Source organism: Etheostoma spectabile, chromosome 24 (assembly GCF_008692095.1).
Source record: "Etheostoma spectabile isolate EspeVRDwgs_2016 chromosome 24, UIUC_Espe_1.0, whole genome shotgun sequence".
Lineage (NCBI taxonomy): Eukaryota > Metazoa > Chordata > Actinopteri > Perciformes > Percidae > Etheostoma > Etheostoma spectabile.
Window position 1 is genome coordinate 6,752,426 of NC_045756.1, and position 10,891 is coordinate 6,763,316.

The window sequence follows — 10,891 nt, forward strand, 5'->3', positions numbered from 1 at the left end:
GAGAGAGCCATAGCAAAGGACTTGATTCCCGACACAGACAAATCTGGCTGACGGTTTGCTAAATCTCATAACCAGAGTTCAGTGCTTTCCTCCGCAGTAGCAACCTGGCAGAGCTTGTTCTCCTAGGTCAGTAAAGAACCTGGCATCAAAGCCTTTAACCTGTAGGCAATGCCACATTGGAAAATTGAAAGTACATGATTCCGCAAAGAAGAAAAACCTTGGAAGGAGAACCGTCAACTCGCTTCACAACCAAAAGGCCCCACCCATCTCGTCACTGCATCCAACATTATACAAATGCATAGCCTCACAAGTTGCTTGCATGACACTCTAGACAGTACATCATGCGGTAAAACTGTTTTTTTTTCAACATTATGTTGCGGGGAGAGGCGCGAACGCACGTCCCCCACTAACCACAAACTTTGCAGTCTGATTTCCACCTTTGGAATTCGCATGCGGTCCGCAATAACCGGGCTAGTGCATGTTTAAGCCCTCGGCCCTGGTGAACCACCTTCTTGATCATGTATGGCTTCCCTGCCGTAATGTATAGTTGGACAGCGAGAGAAAGGAACTTCATTCCCAGACACGAAACTCTTGGTGACGGTTGCTAAATGCACCATCCATAGTTCAATTGCTTTCCATCGTAGCAGACCTGGCACTAGTGTTCTGCATGTCAGAACAAACCTGTGCACAAAACTTTAATGATCTGACATGCCACTCTTGAAAAATTGAAGTACATGATTCCCGCAAGAGAGAAAAACCTTGGGAATGTGAGCCACTCACACTCGTTCACAACCAAAAGGCCACACCCATATCGTCACTGTCATCCAATTTATGACAAAATGCACCTAGTCCACAACGTTGCTGGCACTGCCTCGAACAGACATCATGGTAAGAACTGTTTTTTTTTTCAACATTATGTTCACCGGGGAGCGCGAACGCGTCCCACTACCACCGTTATGCATGTCGAGATTCCCACACATTTGGTAATTCGCAGGGTCAGCAAACCGAGTGCAATGTTACCTCGCCACTGGTGAACCACCTTGCTTGATTAGTGGTATCCTGCCCCTGCCAGTATTACTTTTGGTTGGAAGGGGGGGAGTCAAGTTAAAGAGCTTCATTTCCCAGACACAGACTCTGCTGTACGGTTCTACAAGTGCATCATACCAAGTTCAGTCTTTCCGCGTAGCAGACCTTGTGCAAGCTGTTTCGCATGCTCATGGAAGCAAACCTGCTGGCACAAAGCCTTAACCTGAGCATGCCAAGCATTTGCAAATTGAGTCCCATTGATTCCCGCAAAAGGAGAAAACCTTGGCAAGGGATGAACAGCGCAACCTCTTCTCACAACCCAAAGAGGCCACACCCTGGCGTCACTGTGCCTCCAAGTTTTATGACAAATATGCTAGTCCCGCAAGTTGCTTGCTGCTCTTCTACAGACATCATGATGTAAACGTTATTTTTTCACAGTATGTTCGTGGGGACGAGCGTGAACGCAGTCCCCCCACTACCGCATAACCCACAAATTATGGCAGTCGAGATTCCCACATTTGGGGAATTCGCAGGGGTCACATAACGCCGAGTGCATGGATTATGCCCTCGCCTGGGTGAACACCTTCTTGATCAGTGTATCATCCCCTGCCAGTGTACTATGAGTGGAAGAGCCAGAGAAAAGGGCTTCATTCCCAGACAAGAACTCTGGCTGCTGTTGCTAAAATTGCAGTCATACCATGAGTCAGGTGCTTTCGCGTAGCAACCTGGGCAATGCTGTTTCTGGCATTCAGAAACAACCCGATGCGCCAAAAGCCTTTAACCTTGAGCATGCCATCATGTGGAAAAATTGAAGTACATTATTCCGCAAAGAAGAAAAACCATTGGGAATGAGATACACGCAACTGGTCACAGAACAAGCCACACCCATTCGTCCTCGGCGCTCTACATTATAGACAAAATGCATAGTCCAGCAAATGTTGCTGGCATGCACTCTACAGACATCATGATAAGAACTGTTTTTTTTTTTCAACATTATTTCAGGGGTAGAGCGGCGAACGTCAGTCCCCCACTACACAAATATATGTCAGTCGAGATTCCCACATTTGGGAATTCGCAGGGGTCAGCATAACCGATTGCAATGGTTTAAGACTCGCCTGGGTGAACCACCTTCTTGCTCAGGTATACTCCCCTGCCAGTTAAGTATAGATGGAGAGACAGAAAAAGGACTTCATTCCCAGACACAGAACTTGGCTGACGGTGCTAAAATGCATCATACCAGAGTTCAGTGCTGTTCCGCAGTAGCAGACCTGGGCAAGCTGTTTCTGCATGTCAGGAGCAACCTGCTGCACAAAACCTTTAACCTGAGCATGCCAGCATTGGAAAAATTGAAGTACATTGTTCCCGCAAAAGAGAAAAACCTTGGAAGGGAGAACACGCAACTCGTTCACAACCAAAGCCCACACCCATTCGTCACTGGCATCCAAATTGTATGACAAAATGCATATCCCACAAAGTTGCTTGCATGCACCTCTACAGGACATCATGAGGTAAGAACTGTTTATTTTTTCAACAGTATGTTTGGGGGAGAGCGCCGAACGCAGTCCCCCCCTACCACAAATTATGCAGTCGAGATTCCCACATTTGGGGAATTCGCAGGTGTCAGCATAACCGAGTGCAATGTTAAGCCCTCGCCCTGGTGAACACCTTCTTGATCATGGTATCTCCCCTGCCAGGTAAGTATGAGTGGAGAGCCAGAGAAAGACTTCATTCCCAGACACAGAATGGCTGACGGTTGCTAAAATGCATCATACCAGAGTTCAGTGCTTTCCCGCAGTAGCAGACCTGGGCAAGCTTTTCGCATGTCAGAACAAACCTGCTGCACAAAGCCTTTAACCTGCATGCCAGCATTGGAAAAATTGAAGTACATTGATTCCCGCAAAGAGAGAAAAAACCTTGGAAGGTATAACACGCAACGCGGTCACAACCAAAAGGCCACACCCATTTCGTCATCGGCATCCAAATTTATGACAAAATGCATAGTCCGCAAAGTTGCTTGCATGCACTCTACACAGGACATCATGAGGTAGTAACTGTTTTTTTTTCAACATGTGTGTCAGGGAGAGCGCGAACGCAGTCCCCCCTACCACAAATTATGCATGTCGAGATTCCCACATTTGGGGAATTCGCAGGGTCAGCATAACCGAGTGCAATGGTTAGCCTGCGCCCTGGGTGAACCACCTTCTGATCATGTATCTCCCCTGCCAGGTAAGTAGGAGTTGGAAGAGCCAGAGTAAAAGGACTTCATTCCCAGACACAAGAACTCTGGCTGACGTTGCTAAATGGCACTAACCGAGTCAGTGCTTTCCGCAGTAGCAGACCTGGCAAGCTGTTTCTGCATGTCGGAAAGCAAACCTGCTGCACAAAAGCCTTTAACCTGAGCATGCCCGACATTGGAAAAATTGAAGTACATTGATTTCCCGCAAAGAGAGAAAAACCTTGGAAGTGAGACAACGCAACTCTTTCACAACCAAAAGGCCACACCCATTCGTCACTGGCATCCAATTTATGACAAAATGCATAGCGTCCAGCAAAGTTTGCTGCATGCATCTACAGACATCATGAGTAAACTGTTTTTCAACAGTATGTTTCGGGGAGAGCCGAACGCAGTCCCCCACTACCACAAATTATGCAGTCGAGATTCCCACATTTGGGAATTCGCAGGTCGCATAACCGGAGTTGCAATGGTTTAGCCTCGCCCTGGGTGAACCACCTTCCTTGATCATGTATCTCCCCTGCCAGTAAGTATTAGTTGTAAGAGCCAGAGAAAGGACTTTCATGTCCCAGCACAGACTCTGGCTGCGGTTGCTAAAAATGCCTCATACCAAGTTCGTGCTTTTCCGCAGTAGCAACCTGGGCAAGCTGTTTTCTGATGTCAGGAAAGCAACCTGCTGCACAAAAGCCTTTAACCTGAGCATGCCAGCATTGGAAAATTGAAGTCCATTGATTTCCCCCAAAGAGAAAAACCTTGAAGGGAGAACACCACTCGTTCACAACCAGAAGGCACCCCATGGTCGTCACTGCATCCAAATTTATGACAAAATGCATAGGTCCGCAAAGTTGCTTGCATGCAGCTCTACAGACATCAGAGGTAAGAACTACGTTTATTTTCATCATTATTTCAGGTGCAGAGTCGCGAACGCAGTCCCCCACTACACAAAATTATGCAGTCGAGATTCCCACATTTGGGGAATTCGTCAGGGCAGCATAACCCGAGTGCAATGTTAAGCGCCTCGCCCTGGGTGAACCACCTTCTTGATCATGTATCTCCCCCTCCAGGTAAGTATGAGTTGGAAGAGCCAGAGAAAAGGCTTCTATTCCCGACACATAACTCTGCTTGCTGACGTGTGCTAAATATCAACCAGAGTTTCGTGCTTTCCGCGTAAGCAGACTTGGGCAGAGCTGTTTCTGCATGTCACAACGCAACCGTGCTGCAGCCAAACTTTACCTCGAATGCATCCAGCATGGGTAAATGAAGTACATTGATTCCCCCAAAGAGATAAAAACCTGGAAGGGATGAACACTCCCGGCGTTCCACAACCACAAGCCACTCCATTCGTCACTGTCAGTCCAAATTTAATGACAATGCATGTCCAGTCAAGTTGCTTTGCATGCACTCTACGCACATCATGAGTAGAGAACTGTTTTTTTTTTTCAACATATGTGCAGGGGGAGCGCGAACTCGTCCCCCACTACCACAAATTATGCAGTCGGATTCCCATTGGGGAATTCGCCAGGAGTACGCATACCGTAGTGCAAATGTTAAGCCTCGTCCCTGGGTGAAAACCCACATTCTTGCATGGTATCTCCCCTGCCCAGGTAAGTATGAGTGAAGAGCCAGAAAAGACTTCATTCCCAGACACAGTAACATCTGGCTGACGTTGTCTTAAAAAAATGCATCATACCATAGTTGCAGTGCTTTCCGCAGTACCAGAACCTGGCATAGCTGTTTCTGCATTCTGGCTGTCAGAACGCCAAACCTGCTGGGGCAACAAATCCTTTAACGCTGAGCAGGGCCATGCATTGAAAAATGAGTACATTGATTCCCGCAAAGAGAGGAAAACCCTTGGTAAGGAGAACAATCGCAACTCTGATCCAGACCAAAAGGGCCAACCCATTGTCTCTTCACTGTCATACTAAATTTATGAGCTAAATGTCGCTACAGGGCAAAGTTGCTTGCAATGCACCTCTACAGTACATCAGAGGATATAAGAACTGTTTTTATTTTTTCAACATTTCGTTTCAGGGGGGAGAGCGAGGAATCGCATCCCCAGTCTACCAGCCACCCATTAATTGCCAGTTCGAGATTCCCACATTTGGGGAATTCGCAGGGGTCAGCATAACCGGAGTGCAATGGTTTAAGTCCTGCCGCTGGTGAACCACTCTTGCTTGATTCATAAGTGTATGCTATTCCTCCCGCTGCCAGTAAGTATGATTGTTGTGAAGAGCCAGAGAAAAGGACTTTCATTCCAGAGACACAGAAACTCTGGCTGACTGTTGCGAATAAAAAGCATCATACGCGAGATTTCAGTCTTTCCGCAGTAGGCGAGACCTGGGCAAGCTGTTTCTTGCATGTCAGGAAACAAACCTGCTGCAGCAAAAGGCCTTTACCTAAGCTGCCAGCATTGGCGAAATGATGAGTACATTGATGTGTCCCGCAAGTGCAATGAAAAAACCTTGGAAGGGAACACGCAACTCGATTCACCAACCAAAGTCCAGGAACCCATGTCACTGCATCCAAAGTTTATGACAAATTCATAGTCCGCAGAAGTTGCTTATCATTGTCTACCGTAGGACATGCATGGGTTACAAGAACTTTTATTAATTTTTTTATTTTTCAATCATATGTTCGTGGGGCAGAGCGCGAACGCAAGTCCTCCACTAACCGACACAATTATGGCAGTCGAAGATTCCCACCAGTTGGGGAATTCCGGGCGATGCGCATAACGTGGATTGCAATGGTTAAGCTCGCCTGGGTGAACCACCTCCTTGATCATGGTATCAATACATTCCTGCCAGGAAGTTATGGTTTGGAAGAGCAGGATAGGAAAAGGACTATCATTTCCCATACACAGAAATCTGGCTGACGTTGCTAAAATGCATCATACTCAGAGTTCAGTGGCTTTCCGCAGTATCAGACTGGCAAGCTGTTTCTCGTGGCATGTCAGAAGAGCAACACTGCTGCTCACAAACAGCCTTTTAACGCTCTGAGCATGGCGCAGCATGGAAGGAAAATTGAGGGGAAGTACCTTGATGTCCTACCCGACTAAAGGATGAGAAAAACCTTGGAAGGCAAACACCAACTCGGTCACAACCAACCAAAGGCACACACAACATTCGTCACTGGCAAGATCTAGACAAATTTCTGACAAAATGCATATTCCATCATGGACCGCAAGAGTTTGCTTGTAAGCACTCTACAGGACAACAGAGGTATAAACCCCTTCCTTGTCATGGTATCGTCACCCTGCCATGTCAGTATGAGTCCTGAAAGAGCCAGTGCTGCCCTAAATTATTTTATTTACTATTAAATATACACTAATCCTGTGTTAAGTTGATGATAAACTAATTTTAAATTACAGATTAGTTTTAACATCAACAACACATCGATGCTTGTAATAAATGTCTGTCTTGACGTGCTGTACTCCATTTTTTCTGTTCTTTTCTGCAGAACAGGAGAACCTGCGGAAAACCAGTTTTTTTAAACTGAGTCAGGCCCATTTTTAAATGTATGTAATTTAAGTTTTCTAACTTTCCTGTATACTAATAGTATGAAATGAAATGAAACATACTCTGGACCTTCACGGCTCGTCCAGAGTTTAATCCAGACTTCTCCGGCCCCAAAGTGACAATCACCCCTAGACCCAATGAAAGCCATGTAAAGCATTGTAATTGCAAATTTTCCAGCAAGGAATGTATCAGGTCAGTGACTTGACAGTCAATGGTTTTAAGTATGTTTGTTTTGCATGGTGTGGGTTTTATGGCCCCTGCCCTATTGGCTTCCTGATATCTTGACTCTACTGCTTTTGAACGCAAACCTTTTAACCAAAAATTGAAATTTGATGTTGGTAAAAGGAAATGCGACTTGAAAATTTAATTTAGCTTGGATTCGTCCCTGACTGAAAGGCTATGGTCAGTAGGGTCTTAGGGCATGGTGTCTTTTCATCGCTCCACTGTCCCTATTCAGCTTTCCGATATCTTTTGAGAAGGAAACATGTGACACGTTAATATCTTTTACCCGACTTATTGTTTGCCACTAAGAATGTGATAGTAATATTGTGATTAATTTCCCTCCATAGAACACGCTTTTCCGCTCTTTATTCAGAATACACCAATTATTTCATCCATGCCCCCTTCTATTCAACTTAGTCTCCTCCATCCGTGAACCTATCACACCCTAGCGCGAATTATCACCTAGACCAATGAGCCATGAAACCCAGAGTTCTAGCAATTTCATGAAGAAATGGTGGCTGCTATCTGTCCGTGACTCACAAGTCGATGGTCAAGTAGTTTTTTATTGCATGTAGTTTTTTTTTTTGCTCCGCTGGTCGGACTGAGCTGTGATTTATTGAGGACGAGTAATTTTGCCAACGTGTCAAACTTGATTTTTTCTGTCAAATGTGACGCATAATTGTAAGTGAACTTGCACATTTGAGTAATTGTATTGAACTCAGATCAGCTTTTTAGCGAGAATCATACCCCTACAACCAACGCCACGTAAAACCAGTTCTAGCAACTTTCCTTCAAGGAAATGAAGCTTACTCCATGACTCCCCTGCCGGATTCATCTTTCCGATATTGTTTGAAACCAGTAAAAATGACGACAATTGTTTTTGCCAAAACACAGACTGAGAGTTTTGCCACTAGAATATTTGATATTGTTTGTTTATTTTCACAACAACAAACATTAAGAGTATTATGTTTCACAAAAAATTATGTAATGGACAATTTCGAAAAAACCCTCAAGAGTTTATAACTTTTAGCTTATAAAGCTTAATAATGTCATCTCCATAGAAACTCTACTTTAACACAATTTAAAAAAACCAACTTATTATATATTTATAAAAACAAAAAACCAAAACAAAACAAAAACTAATTTCTTGTAATAAACGATTTAAACTTACATTTAAGCACAAACCCATAATGGAAAATTCAAGGCAAGGCAAGCAGCTTTATTTTGTTATAGCACATTTCAGCAACTGGCAATTCAAATGGCGTTACACAAATCAATTTAAACAGATAAAACACAAGTAAAACATTTAAAAATCATAAGCATTCAAACCGGTAACACACATGAATTAGACATTAAAAAAATAGACACAATAACCCACAAGAAAAAGGTTCAGTGCAGCATAAGAATGTTTAACGAAATGAGCATCATTAAGAAAGGGCATCAAAAAGACAGGTCTTCAGCCTTTATTTAAAAGAACCGAGAGTAGCACGATCTGCCCGTTTTCGGGAGTTTATTCCGATATGAGGCCATAAAACTGAAGCTGCTTCACCGTTTTTTAGTTCTGACTCTGGGACGAATTAGACCTGTCCGATGACCTGAGAGGGTCTGGTTGGTTTCATAGTGTAGTAGCAGATCGATACAATAATTTGGACCTAAAACCTCAAGTATTTTCTAAACTGCTATCAAGAGTATTTTGAAATCAATTCTTGAGACACATGGGACAGTGTAAAGACTTCAAACTGGGGTGATGTGATCCAGTCTCCTGTCTAGTGATTGACTCGAGTCAGCAGCGTTTCCTGACTCAGCTTTAGCTCTCTGATTGATTTTTAGGGAGTCCTGTAACAAACACCGTACAGGAGTCCAAGAGTCACTGAAGATGAAGATGGACGTTTTTTCAATCTGTTGACCATCGTCCTTTACCCTTGATAGTTCTTAAGATGATAGTAGGCTGACTTTGTATTGGTCTATAATTTGGCTTTTTTAAATTTCAGGTCTGAGTCCATGACTCACCAAGATTTTCTGGCTTTTTCTGTTGTGTTTAACATTGTTGGTTGGGAAGCTGAGCGCAGACCTTTATTCGTTCCTCTCTTGCTCTTCCAAAAACAACCAACTCAGTTTTTGTCCTTCATTTTCATTTCAGAAAGTTCAGACAACTAGAAGCAACACTTTACTCTCTGTTTTTAAACTGTTCTTTAAAAGCCAATGGGAATTGATTGGGAAGACTTTCCATAACTTGTCCCTCGGCTAATACACTAAACTGTGTGGTGAGTCTACGAGAGTAGAATGCTAATAAGACCACTACGACGAGTCGAATACTGGTGAAATTCAGTTATAAAATAAAAATCTTACAGAAGTGCTTGGGAAATAACTTTTTTTATAGAACTATAAACGAATACAGCATTTGAAGTTGATTCCACTTGGTACACACTAAGAATACTTGCCTGAGCCAACAACGATTGGGAGGGTTCTACAAATTTACACAAAAATATTCTTAAAGCTCGCTTTATGAAAGTTGAATTAATATTGGGATGAATTGCCTCACGGATGACAGCTCTCTTTTCCCATCACTCAGATAAATGAACCAGATTATTTTCCAATCTATTCCCCAATCTATGCAAGTGGTTTGCATTCCGTGACCTATAGCAAACCCTAATGATATCACCACCTAGACCAAGTGACCAAGGAGAGTCATGATGAGTCCCCACTCGTTTGTTCCTCATATTTCTTTCCCAGTTCTTTCTGTGGCTTGCATTGAAGCGGATAGAAAAATTTGCCAACATTGGCTCTCGTATAATTTTGCTTGCTCCTAAACTTATCATATGCAGTACTGGGTTAATTTAATTATAAAAAAACTGGACGTTAAATTACAGATGAGGTTTTCAGAAGCTCCTGCCTTCAGGGCCTCGTTCGGGGAAGGTTAACTTCCGGACTTCTCGCACGCCAAAGTGAGAATCAAAACCGCAAAGATCCCACACGTAAAAACCAGTGCATTAGCAATTTTCCATCAAGTAAATGTGACAGTCAGTGACTCAAAGCAATGGTCCCGTAGTTTTATTTATAGTCCCTAGTCTACTGTAAATGTCCTGAGATAACTGGTAGTTTGGAATTGAATGTTAAAAATGATCCTCTAAGATACAATCGAAATTTGGCACCTAAATCTAAGTCACCCTCATAATTTTGTGATTTTTTGATCATCAAAGATTAGTTTTTTAAGAAATGGCAGTATTTTTTTTTACCTATGTATGCTGTAAATTTTTAAGTTACCATAGGTTCAGACTGGTGATTTGTTTCTGAATTTTGGATGAATGTTTTCAACTGTTAACCTGATTGACTTCTGCAGCACTGTCAGGTTAAATTACAGTTTTGTCTGATTGCTTAAGCACATTTTTTGTAACTATTGCTATTTTTGCAAACTCTACACCAATCAAAAACTTTCACCAATTAGTCAAACATTGTATTTCTCTTGCAAAAGCGACACAGCCAATTATCGCTTCTTGAAACCTTCGTGAAAAATGTGTTTTCGTATCAAACGTAAACACAACCATCATCTACTAAGCACAGCGAGGTGCCAACTACACCGAATGGTATGAATACAACCCAATCGGCTTTCTCTTTCTCTGTGTACAGATGTCATTTGAGGTCATACTTTTGTCATAGTTCAGGTAAGACATACAAGGATCCAACTTCAGTATTGAATGTATATCACACTCATCCAAACCAAGACAAAGTCAGAACACAAAATAGTAACTTCACCAAAAACAACAAAAACAATCAGCCTACATCATGTCGTCTTTCTGGGTCCGGCCACAAAATTTCGTCCAGTCCAAGGCACCGGGGACAATATCTCCTTGAATGCAGTATCCAGGCCTGACATGATGCCTGGTCAATATCTCCA

At 43.1% G+C, this 10,891-nt stretch overlaps 8 non-coding genes and 3 pseudogenes across 8 annotated transcripts; all 11 read right to left on the bottom strand.

Moving 5' to 3' along the window:
• Positions 1-377: 377 nt before the first annotated feature.
• LOC116674293 (U1 spliceosomal RNA) lies at positions 378-545 on the bottom strand. The gene has a single exon (XR_004328037.1). It is a non-coding gene; the product is annotated as a U1 spliceosomal RNA (small nuclear RNA).
• Positions 546-921: 376 nt separating this feature from the next.
• LOC116674294 (uncharacterized) lies at positions 922-1,075 on the bottom strand (annotated as a pseudogene).
• Positions 1,076-1,472: 397 nt separating this feature from the next.
• LOC116674262 (uncharacterized) lies at positions 1,473-1,647 on the bottom strand (annotated as a pseudogene).
• A 378-nt stretch (positions 1,648-2,025) lies between these two features.
• LOC116674269 (U1 spliceosomal RNA) lies at positions 2,026-2,191 on the bottom strand. Its single transcript, XR_004328021.1, has one exon. It is a non-coding gene; the product is annotated as a U1 spliceosomal RNA (small nuclear RNA).
• Positions 2,192-2,566: 375 nt separating this feature from the next.
• On the bottom strand, positions 2,567-2,728 carry LOC116674309 (U1 spliceosomal RNA). Its single transcript, XR_004328050.1, has one exon. It is a non-coding gene; the product is annotated as a U1 spliceosomal RNA (small nuclear RNA).
• A 373-nt stretch (positions 2,729-3,101) lies between these two features.
• On the bottom strand, positions 3,102-3,260 carry LOC116674318 (U1 spliceosomal RNA). Its single transcript, XR_004328058.1, has one exon. It is a non-coding gene; the product is annotated as a U1 spliceosomal RNA (small nuclear RNA).
• A 374-nt stretch (positions 3,261-3,634) lies between these two features.
• LOC116674324 (U1 spliceosomal RNA) lies at positions 3,635-3,793 on the bottom strand. The gene has a single exon (XR_004328064.1). It is a non-coding gene; the product is annotated as a U1 spliceosomal RNA (small nuclear RNA).
• A 377-nt stretch (positions 3,794-4,170) lies between these two features.
• On the bottom strand, positions 4,171-4,331 carry LOC116674326 (U1 spliceosomal RNA). The gene has a single exon (XR_004328066.1). It is a non-coding gene; the product is annotated as a U1 spliceosomal RNA (small nuclear RNA).
• Positions 4,332-4,711: 380 nt separating this feature from the next.
• Positions 4,712-4,871, bottom strand: LOC116674346 (U1 spliceosomal RNA). Its single transcript, XR_004328079.1, has one exon. It is a non-coding gene; the product is annotated as a U1 spliceosomal RNA (small nuclear RNA).
• Positions 4,872-5,313: 442 nt separating this feature from the next.
• Positions 5,314-5,477, bottom strand: LOC116674291 (U1 spliceosomal RNA). The gene has a single exon (XR_004328035.1). It is a non-coding gene; the product is annotated as a U1 spliceosomal RNA (small nuclear RNA).
• Positions 5,478-5,896: 419 nt separating this feature from the next.
• On the bottom strand, positions 5,897-6,071 carry LOC116674295 (uncharacterized; annotated as a pseudogene).
• Between the last annotated feature and the right edge of the window lie 4,820 nt (positions 6,072-10,891).